General features: G+C 40.2%; 1 long non-coding RNA gene across 1 annotated transcript; it reads right to left on the reverse strand.

Moving 5' to 3' along the window:
• Positions 1-1,972: 1,972 nt before the first annotated feature.
• LOC108449036 lies at positions 1,973-8,489 on the reverse strand. The gene is made up of 2 exons (XR_001865135.1): positions 7,084-8,489; positions 1,973-2,907 (listed from the first exon to the last, which is right to left on the reverse strand). It is a non-coding gene; the product is annotated as an uncharacterized LOC108449036 (long non-coding RNA).
• Between the last annotated feature and the right edge of the window lie 2,519 nt (positions 8,490-11,008).

Consider the following 11,008-nt stretch of genomic DNA (forward strand, 5'->3'; position numbering starts at 1 on the left):
GCTCAAGCAAGGTTAAATAGCACCAGGTAGCGCAGGAAAGCTTCAATCCCAAATTACTGCAGTATCTGCATTACTAGATAAAGGGGTCAAAATTCCAATGCTATTTCACAGTCAAAGTGTTTGAAATTACTTGTCTGTGGATTCATCTTTAATATACAGAACTATCTTTCCTCCTAAAGACAGAAAACCAATGTAATTAACCTGGGGTTCATGCATTTTTAAGAAATAGAAGGCAGGTAAGATGGACTTTGCTCTTTCCCATTAACCAAGCTCTCCTAAGGAAGATGAATGAGATGGGCCGTGTCGCAGCTGTGCCTAAGCACTCTGGTCTAAGAGGTAAGATTATTTCACCTGCAGTTTAACAAGCTACTGGTAACTGACTGGAGGTTCTCACTACAAATGTGGTGCAAAACACATTAGCTCAGACTTCAGTATAGGTTAATGAAAGAAAAAATGTTTTCCCTGACAAGTATCAGGGAAGGAGCAAGCACATCGGCAGTCACCTGTCTTGGCTGACATGCAGTAACTTATTAAAGTTCAGAAACCCACTAGTCTACTTGAACCTTTAGAGATAAACAACCTATCACCCTAATTAAAATGCAGCTCTGGAAGCTGCCCTTCAGGAGTAATGGAATGTGCAGTGCTGGCTTGATTCTGTCTCATACAGGAGGGAGAGTGATTATGCAAAGTCATGAGTTCACTTTATACATGAGGGAGTAATATTAATGAAGGAGCTCTTGAAAACGGAGAAGCATGTGCAAAGCTTTCCTTTCAGAATAAGAGATTATACTGCCAGTGTTGAATAAAAGCTTGCTAGGTACTAAATGGGTTTATTCTTAGTGGACATTTTTAATGTCATTTTTTTTCTACATTTGGCTGTATCTACTATAAAGAATTATAAGAACTTACATCACTTTTATTTTGTAATTGTGTTTTTCCTCAGGAAACAAGCCCTGGCGTTGGGTTGGCACAGGGTCACCTGTGCACCACTATTTTTTTAGGATGCTTTGAGACAGAGGTGAACAGGCAGCTGGAGAGAGTGCAGGACTGCAGGGAAGGAAGGGGAGAAGGAAGGAGTGTCACAGCCTGGAAGCCACCTTGCCCAGACAAGAACTGGGAAGCCAGGCCACCTACTGCTCTTGCTGCTGTCAGGGGGAGAGCACAATGTCCTGAGCTGAGGGGGTTGCTGCAGGACAAGTGGCTCTGAATAAGTACCTAAGAAACCAGAGAGCAAAGGCAAACACTAAACACTGCAATAAATGATAAATAATGGCTCCATCTTTATCCTATATAAATCTACAGAAATTTTCTTATGTAAGCAGAAGGGGATCAGGAATCTTTGGGAAGGAAAACATGTTGAGTAATTGCAACCTTACAACTAAGAGCCAATTTTGAAGTGGCCTCATGCTGCATAACAATTTCCTTGCTTTCTGTGCTTGCAGGATGGGTGCTGTAGAGGGAAGCACAAGCAGGCTGCATCCTGATGTGATCCTCAGGGTATTGCACAGCCAATAATATACAGAGGCTCAAGAAATCCATCTGAAGCACTTTGCAAAATCTTTCTATTCAACTTATGTTTTTTCTCCATTTGGGGGATTTTCTGGAGGTGATGATTTTCTCTATAAAATTGATTATTTTTGAAGTATTACCACAAAGTTTACCAATCATTCGTCAGAGCTTTCTGACAGCAATCTGCTTCATTCCATTCTTGGACTCTAATTGAAAAACAATGTAATTTAAAATGCCAGAAGCAGATTAAAGTCAGCAGTTGTCAGAACTCCATTCTTTTAAGGAAAAAATTAAAATGATTACTAGCCACTACCTTACTCCATTCATTTTTTCCCTCTTCCCTATTGAATAATATGGTACTGAGAACATATAGCACTCACAAGCAAAATGAAGATAAACATCCTGTAACATTTCAGAACTATCCTTGAACTAGAAGCATGAAGAAGCAGATGAAACACTGAAATGCACTCTGAATTTTAATGGATGCTTTTAAAATAATCTCTATTCAGAGATAATATTGTGTGGAAAATTCACTAACAGGAAAACAGCTTGTAGTGATGTCTCATATGTGAAAATAAGCAGAAAAGCAGCCACAGGAACAAGGAAAGGAACAGTCCTGTGAAGACATTCTTCTTCCATTTCAAAACCTCTGCTTCTCCCAGGGTTCCTACATTGGCAGAATGTTCCTATAATGGCAGAACAGTTGCACCTGCATTTCCTTGCATAAAGAGTTATTTTAAATTCAGAATGGGGACAGTAAAAACAGTGGCAGCCTAAGAATGTTTCCTAAGGAAAAGGGAAGACAAGACATCAAGTACTACAACATCTGACTTAAATAAATCCAGAGAACAACCTCTCTTGACAACCGTCAAAAGTCTTCAATAAGGTTGCACTGCCTAAAATGACTGAATGTCAGAGGAATCTTTGCAAATAAAATATCCAAGGATTTTCTGGGGCTTGCCTCTCTGTGGATGATCTGTGAAATGAATTTCACCCTGAGAGCTGCAGTGGTGCCAACAACAATTATTCCTGGTTTATATTTACAGCTAGTTCTTTTGTCCAGCACCCACAGTGCATACTGTGAACTTCAGCAAAGAATACTTTGTATGCATAGATCAGTGTGCAGCCCAGGCTCTGCTGGGTGGTATGTAGGTCTTTCAAAAGGACATAAAGTCAGAGCTTTCAAAAGGACATAAAGTCAGAGCAAGAAAGTGACAAGAGTAGGGAATAATAGTATGTCAGCCAGACCACTCTGGAAAAGCAGGTTTTCAAATAAAATCTGGCCTGATTTGCATCATCAGGACATAGCTTTACCCTAAGCAATGTTTGAAGCAGCCAGTTTGAAGCAGCCAGTTCCAGTCTGTTCCTTCTGGAATATCCATGAGCCAGAGTTGTTTCCTGGGAAGAGACAAGAAAGGTGATACAACATTCCGCTCTTTCTCCCTGCAATGCAGACATTCTCAGCTCTCTGTCTACAAGACACAGAGATGCCTTGTCTGGGAAATGTCACCATAAAAAGCCAGATAGGTTAGCTCACAATTTTGCCACCACCAATCTTGTGGCAGCTGGCAGAAATTACTTCTCATTTCCGTCTTAGAAAACATTATTTAGGAAGTTGTCCCCTTGCCTACACACAGTCAGTCCTGAAAATTCACAGAGAAGGCAATTGTTCAGACCTTCAAAAGGTGTTTCCAGGTGGGTACTCCACACAGCTTCCTTCGCTCCCTGCTCAGGAAGGACTGAGGTATCCACTCTGTATTAGGTGGTTACATGGGATTGCAACACATTACAACAGTGGGTTCATCTTGCTCTGTCTTTTGCCACAACCTTGTCTTGATCAGGTAAGTAATCAAGCCTGTCAGTCTGTCCTAGAGTCGGTTTCAGCCGACTGGATACAGCCCCATATTACCCTCCAAATCATTCCCTTTCTTACAAATGCAGAGATTTATTTTTGTGAAAATATATTTTCTGAAATTTAATCTCTTTGAGTACTGAGAACCAAATTTTGCAAAGGGAAGGCAAATGAGAACATTTTAGCAGGTAATAAAAGGATGATCAAGCTCATGGGTTTTCTCATCAGGAATCCTTGTCTTGTGGCTGAATGATTGTAGATACTAATCATCCAAAATAGTGTGGTGTCTTGCATTCCAATGACAGAATTGTTATTGTACAGATAATACTTCAGGCTGCATGAGAGAATGTGGTTTAGTAGGTCATGCCCTCAAGGGATATTTTTAATGGGAAATAACTTTTATAAAACCAAAAATGAGTTAGTAAGATACTAATTCCTCACGCTCTTCTGCAGTGAGAACACCCAAAGGCACTCTAACATTGACTGCTAACTAATTTTTGATTCTGTAAGCATAATTTTGCATCATGCTTAAGACTAAATTAGTTCACAGCATCTTCTTACACTTCATATTTTTGTAGGCATTACCTGTTTGTTTAACTCTAGTATTTCATGGGAGATAATGTGCCTCATACCACAGGTCTCCATTGTAACATCTAGACTCTGCTGGAGCATCCTGATGACCAGTGACATTCTCTGTTTATTGCTGTGTGAATCAACTGGTTCCACTTCAGCAAAGAGCAGTTTGTGGCAATTGTAAAAGTCGAACACTTGAGAATTACCTGATACTGAAAATGACAAAAGCATCATTAGCCCTGAAGGCTTCAGCTCACAGATGGAGAGAGCTCTGATGCCATCTACAGAGAAAACACAGGAGGGAATGAAATAGGCAGGCATCTTCTGCGTGGTTTCAGGCCAAGCAGCATGAGGTTTGGCCAGGAATCCTTTGGATTTCTGGTATAAACTAGTGAGCCCTCATGTCTGACCCAGTGTGGTCCTGTTGGCAACCTGTAGTCAAATCTGGCATTCAGAAAACTTCCATCTGGTGTCTTCCCTGGAAGAGATGCAATAGTCATTCAAGTATGAATGACACTTGAAGAGACAGATGCCTCTTCCAGAGGCTATGAATGAGCTGCCACAGTACTGCTGCTGCTGCCTCTGGCAGATGAGGGTAGGACACAGAGACAGACCTTCCAGCCATAACTACCTTCTTCCAATTTCTCCTCACTGCCTACAGCAACAGCGGATCTCCTTGAGACAGTCAGGGGGTGCAGCTGTTACTGCTCTTGATGGTAAGAAATTGAGGCAGCAACAGTTTCCAGGAGGTGAGAGTTGCTGGTGAAAAAAATGAAAAGAAGGGTGCCAAAAAAAGTAAGTTATTTTAAAACACCTGAGTGAACACTTTGCCTTATCCCTGTTTAGACACAAGGGCCAGGGCAAGATTTGAGATGTATTTTTAAGCAGAAGGATATATCCCTGGCACCCAGACACTTCTGAAGTGTCTTTACAGAGCTGAAACCCAGTCTTTGGACTGAGGACATGCTCTTTCCTTTGCCTGGACTCTGCTGCTCAGAGACCATCTTGGCTGTGGAGCCAACATACCTCAGCCAGGCACTGCCTGGAGAAATGAAGAACAGAAACAGCTCTGCCCCAGAGCTATGGGGTTAGATAAGAGAGTCTTGATACTAAACAGACTGAGCACAGAGGCAGTATGACACACCCAGATAAATGATAAGGCAGAAACACTGTGATGCAGCTGGCAATGCTGGAGCTACAGGGTACAGTACCAGGAGGAAATGCCAGGACAATCACCAAGGGTCCCTTACAGAAAGCAGGCAGCTTGAAAGGGGTCTGCCTGAAAACAGCCCTGAGCCCAAAAACTGTTCTAAATATTGACAGCCATCTGAGGGCAAAAGGAAGAAAAACTGAAGGGTGTAAGGAACTCTCACTGGTAGGACTGTGTAATTCACTATTCACATATGATCATTATTCAACTCTTCCTAAACTTTCCTCAGGTAATGAAGGTTTTCCTGTCCCCTTAGCAAAGCATTCAGCATTTGTCAGTGATAATGTGTTGTCCATTAAATTTGGCTGGAGAGTCATTTGGCTTTCTCAGGTTTCAGAATAGTTCTTGACTCAGTTTTGGTTTACATGTTTAATGAGGTTTTCAATCCTGCTCTCAGTTTGGTTTTCCAAAGTCTAAGATTGCCGACAATAATTATTCATATCCTTATGTCCTTGTGTTCTTCTTCACACTCCTGGGTATAACTCACAGATTAGTCAGTTGGTCATAAAGTAAGGGACAGAATGGCCCTTTCATACATGCCCCAATGATAAGCAAAAGAATTCCTCTCTAGGTAACTCCTGAAAGGACATTTCATTTGTCTTATTGACACCAAAGAGACAAGGGAAACGGGAAAGACTCACTTTCTGCATTTCTCAGCAAAGCCCCTCACTGGCTGAAGAACAGTTATGTCTGGAGAATTGCTTTTCTAGCCTTGTGTGTGGTCAATGCATCTGACTGCTTCATAAATACTTTTAGGGAACATTCCAACATTTGTGGGAGAAAAAAAAAACACACAAAAAAAGGCCCACAAAATACCCCAAACAAACAAACAAAGCCCAACAGAATCAAGTGTTTATTTTCTAGAGATATCATGTACTGGAGTTCTTTCATAATGGCTATTTCTGTTGTACCAGATGACTGGTGGAGCATTAATCAGCTTATCTGCTGGCTTCTGTGTGCTAGAGTGGCATTTTCTCATGCTATTACTATTGATCCATTACCATTCCATTAGCTTACAGAACTGACTTATGGAGCACTTTAAAAATAGGAAAAGTAGATACTACATAAAAGTGCCCTCTGTTTTTATTAATACACTAGAGCTAAATTCTCAAGGATTGACACTACTGATGTACAAGTAACTATACCTTGTCTGCCACTTAGCCTTGTAGGTATGTGATTCATCTTATTCTCTGTGGAGATAGTGCTGACCGGATATGGGATGTCCATTGCTTTCAATAATATCTTTTGGTTTAATACTAACAGATAAATTAGCTGTAGGATTACAGAACACATGGAGTCTAATCACACTATATTCTAACTTTAACAATATTTACAGTTTTCAGCAAGCCACTTCCCCTGTCAGTTCCTGCTCTAGCAACCACAATGATAAAAATTATCTAGTGAAGAATTTTTTTACACAGCCTACTATGGACAAATAATTTGGGAAACAAAAAAGTTTTTGAGCCCCAGAAATTTTCCATATGCTAAATTCCACTGATGTCCCAGGAATATGATCAATCCCCACGGTTTACATTTTGACAACAAGGATCTAAATAAGCACCAGCTCATTCATAAGTAGGACTGGCTTTGAAAAGAGGTGAAGTGGATAATTTTAGAAAAATCCACACTGGCTCAGTAACAGTGACAAAGTGGCCCCATTTGCACCGACTGGTTCAGAGAGTAGAGAACAAGTCAGCCCCACAGCCCGTGTAGTACACAGCCTGCACCCCTGCCCGCTCCCGTCTACCTCTGCCCCTTCTGGAGAGAAACCCCACTAGCAGGGCTGGGACACCGTCCCAAGCACAGAGGCGAGAGCAAAGAGGAGACCCCGGGGTGGAGAGCACTACCTTGTCTCACCTTGCCCCTGGTCAGTCTCGTGGTGTCGCCTGGGTAGGGCTTGGCACAGGAGATGGGAGGGAAAAGGGGGGCAGGTACTTACTGCGTCCAGGCACGGAGGCAGCAGATACATGAGATATCCTTGCAGAGAGGGGGATTTGCTCAGCCTCAGGGCTCCCAGCCGGCCAGGGAAGACAACACTTCGGTGAGCAGCTTTGCTGCTGACACAAAATTGATTTTTTTATGACTCAGTAGGAGGACAAAATAATACATTTAATTTTCAGCTATGGGGAAGAAAACCACATTTGCCTGTTTGACAGAGGTCACTGAGCCTACCTTCCTTGCTGAGGCTGTGAGAGAATAAAACTGCTTTGTGCAGTGCGGTGTGACAGAGTGCCAAAGAGATCCCTCTGACAAGAGCAAGGAGGAAGCTCTGTCATGTCTGCCCCAGACACGTGCAGCACATTTGATTCACCCTTTTCCTGCAGCTTAGGCACCCACTGACACCAGTGAGGTTAACTGCTAGCAAGTCAATTTGCATTCATTTCAGACCTGAGAAAAATAATGGGTGTATAGAGCATAGTGGTAGTGAATGCAGCCCAAAAAGATGGGTGACTGACACAGCTGTTAATAAGTTAAATGAAATTGGCTCTACTTAAACTCCACATTCTCTCTCTCAGCCAAATGTGCTTATCACAGGGTATACCTTAGGAAGAGGATATAGTTTGCTTCTTAATTTGTACACAACGTGCCAATATAAAATCTATCAGAACCTTAGTGAGTGTGGTCAGGAGTCACAGGTTTTATGAGCTTCCAAGATAAAGCTTGGTCTCTCTTAAAATGAATAGTGCCAACAAACCGGCTTTATTCTTGACTGTCTTCCTGCACCACTTACCAGCAGTTCTGAATATAACCCTTTATTACTGTAAAAATGACTGCAGATAGCTCCCAGAAATGGACTCTCAGGGGCATGAGGAATGCCTATCCTCCTTTTTAAACTGTATAAGGATCTTCCAGATTTGTAAATTGCTCCAAAAAAAAAAAAAAAAAAAAAAAAAAGTCCAGTTACAGGGCCATGGCTGTTGATGTGAATGATGGCACATTCCTCAACCATAAATACAATCACAGAGTGAATACAATTCTGCCAAGTAGCACAAGACACTCGGGGAAAATCATAATCAGTGTCCCACTTTCCCCGGCAGGGAAACATTCCTTTAGGGAGAAAATCCACCAAACAGCAAAAATTAAGAGCTCTGATCCATCCCAGCCAGTTAGTGTGTTAGTGCCAATTTCCTTAAACCATGAGCAAAGGATGGTACCAATCCTCTCAAAAGGAAAAGGAAAACAAAATAAACATAAAACCCAATCATTTAAAATATGGCTTCACAAAACCTTTGTAAAACTTAAATGTCCTCTTCAGCTGGTGCATAAGAAAATCCTAAAAATGCATCTGAGGCACTGGAGCTGCTGGCTGCTAGGTCAGGCGTGTGGGTGATGGAGGCAGAGATGGCTTCTGAGAGTCTTCCATATTTGTAAATTGCAAAAAAAAAAAAAAAAAAAAAAAAAAAAAAAATCTATCTATCTATAAAATGAGGTTGTCTGGGAAAATAGGCCTGAGACAAATTTGAATGAAAGTGGTTATTAACACTGTGGCTTCAGGGAACAGATAAAGAAAATAGAATGGATTTTGTAAACTCATTATACTTTGTCCATAGCTTTGACAGTGTCTGTTTAATTCCTTGCACACCTGAAGAAACATCTTTACCTCTATGGAGATCATTCATATTAAATGAATAATTAGTTTGTTCTGTTGCTTCAGTTTTTATTTAAAATATAATTCATAGGCAAATTCCATATTCCTGCTAGATTTATGAATTATAAACCATACACTAAATCCATTTTATTTAAACCAACAAATTTTCTCTTTCAAAAGATAGGAGCTCTTCTGCACTATAAGAATACCTTTAGCAATATCTAAGTAGGCAAATGATAATTACTCTGGGGTTTTTTTTGTCAAGCCTGTGAATCTGATGCACACTAATTGGAGTTTTTTGTACAAGTAAGTAAAACTTCATTCTTCAAAGTGCTGAACAGCTTGCCTAACGCCTGGAAGTGGTAAGCCCCACTTCAAGGTGCCCAGATCCTCTAAGAACACTGACGTTTATGGGTCCTCTGTTATAACCCAAGGTTTCTCCAGCTGCCTAACAGAGTTTAATGCATTCATTATAAATTCTGTCCCAGAGTGAGAAATCCCTTTTTATTTATCTGTCCCATCTTTGTGTTTCACTCTTGGTTAGACATAGTTAACGGAGAACAGTAAGTGTTATCAGACTTCTAGGAATATCAGCTGCGTTTGTAATCATCTTCCCAATTCTTATTTTAAAAATAATATATGTGAGTGTATTCATGCAATGTAATAATAAATATGTCTGAGCAACTGCATACAGTGCAGGAAAGTACTAGACCAAAACCTCACACTCTGAATTCTTTATCTAGCTCAACTCCCTTATGATGTGGCTGAAAATGGAAGTAGGGTTTATTTTTCTTCTGAACAGTAGTTCTCTGTACTCCTGTATTTGCAGTTGCTGTTCCACACCCTGATGCACTGGACAACAAAAACCAGGCAAAAATCACCTGAAAAACTATTAAATTACTATAATGATAACACCAAGGACTCAGGGTTTTTTTCTAAATTGTTATTGACCTTTTTCATGTCCTTTCTTGTCTTTCTGACATGTGCATAGAAGACATTTTTTGTTCAACATACATGATAAATGCTTGTCAAAAGTTTGTATGCCCAGACAATCAAAATTTCATCTATGTTTTTAACTCTGGCAAGCATTAGTGTAAGTCTCTGTCTTTAAAATACCACCAGTTCAGTCTGTTGGACAGTCTTCCTGACCAAGAAACTTCTGTTGAAGTGTTTCTATTTCCTAAGAATGGCACTATACATCATCTGCATTTCTGCTCCCACGGGAGTTCAATTTCCTAATTACATACATAAACCATTGTATGTTAGGTGTACACTGCGTAATTACAAGAGAAGACCTAAATTTCACAGCTATTTTAATGGTACAGTTTTTTTAAGTAGCATTCTGCTCATTTTTATCATCATACATTACTCAAACTAGAAGAAACTGAAAAATATTATTTTCAATTAAAAGAAGTTTTGAAGACTTCTCTCAAAAATTAGGAGCTGGGGAATAAAATCCATTATTTAATTCTAGTATGATTTTCTGCTCACACCAGTATTGTGCTTCACAAAATACTACCAAAAACTAGCTGAAATTTGCTGTAGCTGTTTCACTAGCTGCAATGAGAATTTTGTACACAGACAAAAAGTAGTTGCTTTCCTGGGTTCTACTGGGCAAGATCTGCCCACTGTTTGAATTGTATTGAGCATCATACAGACGTGTTAGAGTGATATCAGATTTGCCAGCTTTGTCTCTGATGTGTTGGAAGTTGTTCAGACTTTTCCCTCGGCAACATAGAAATTATTTGTTTGAGGAGTATGACCATATTGCCATGAGTTGCTGAGCACTGATTCTTTTTGAAATAAACAGTGCAACACACAATAGTAAAGGGAAAGGTACATTTTGCTCACTCGGAGCAATAAATGAAAAGAACATTTTTCCCACAGTTGTGGTGGTATGACTGCTATTGGAACAGATTCTATGCAGTTGTTCTGCTATGAACATTTGTACTGAGGCAAATACATGGGACACAGACTGGAGGTACAGAATGAAATGTGGAACACAACACACTGGAATGTCTGAAGGTACCTGCACTGAAATGCTGAAAATTCAGAGAGAATTTCTTGCTTCTGGAAAGTTTTGTCATTTATTTCTGTCTCAGAGACATATGTGCTCAGATCCTTCATTAAAAAATAAAGATAATAATAAATGTCCTACACTACCTCCTTAAAATAAAGATCTTTTTCCTTACATCACCTTCTAAATTGATTTACTTTTCTACCTAAAGGTTTGGAATGTTTCACAGTCTTTAAAGTATAAAGGTCACATCTCCTC

Source organism: Corvus brachyrhynchos, unplaced genomic scaffold, assembly GCF_000691975.1.
Source record: "Corvus brachyrhynchos isolate BGI_N302 unplaced genomic scaffold, ASM69197v1 scaffold29, whole genome shotgun sequence".
NCBI classification, from domain to species: domain Eukaryota; kingdom Metazoa; phylum Chordata; class Aves; order Passeriformes; family Corvidae; genus Corvus; species Corvus brachyrhynchos.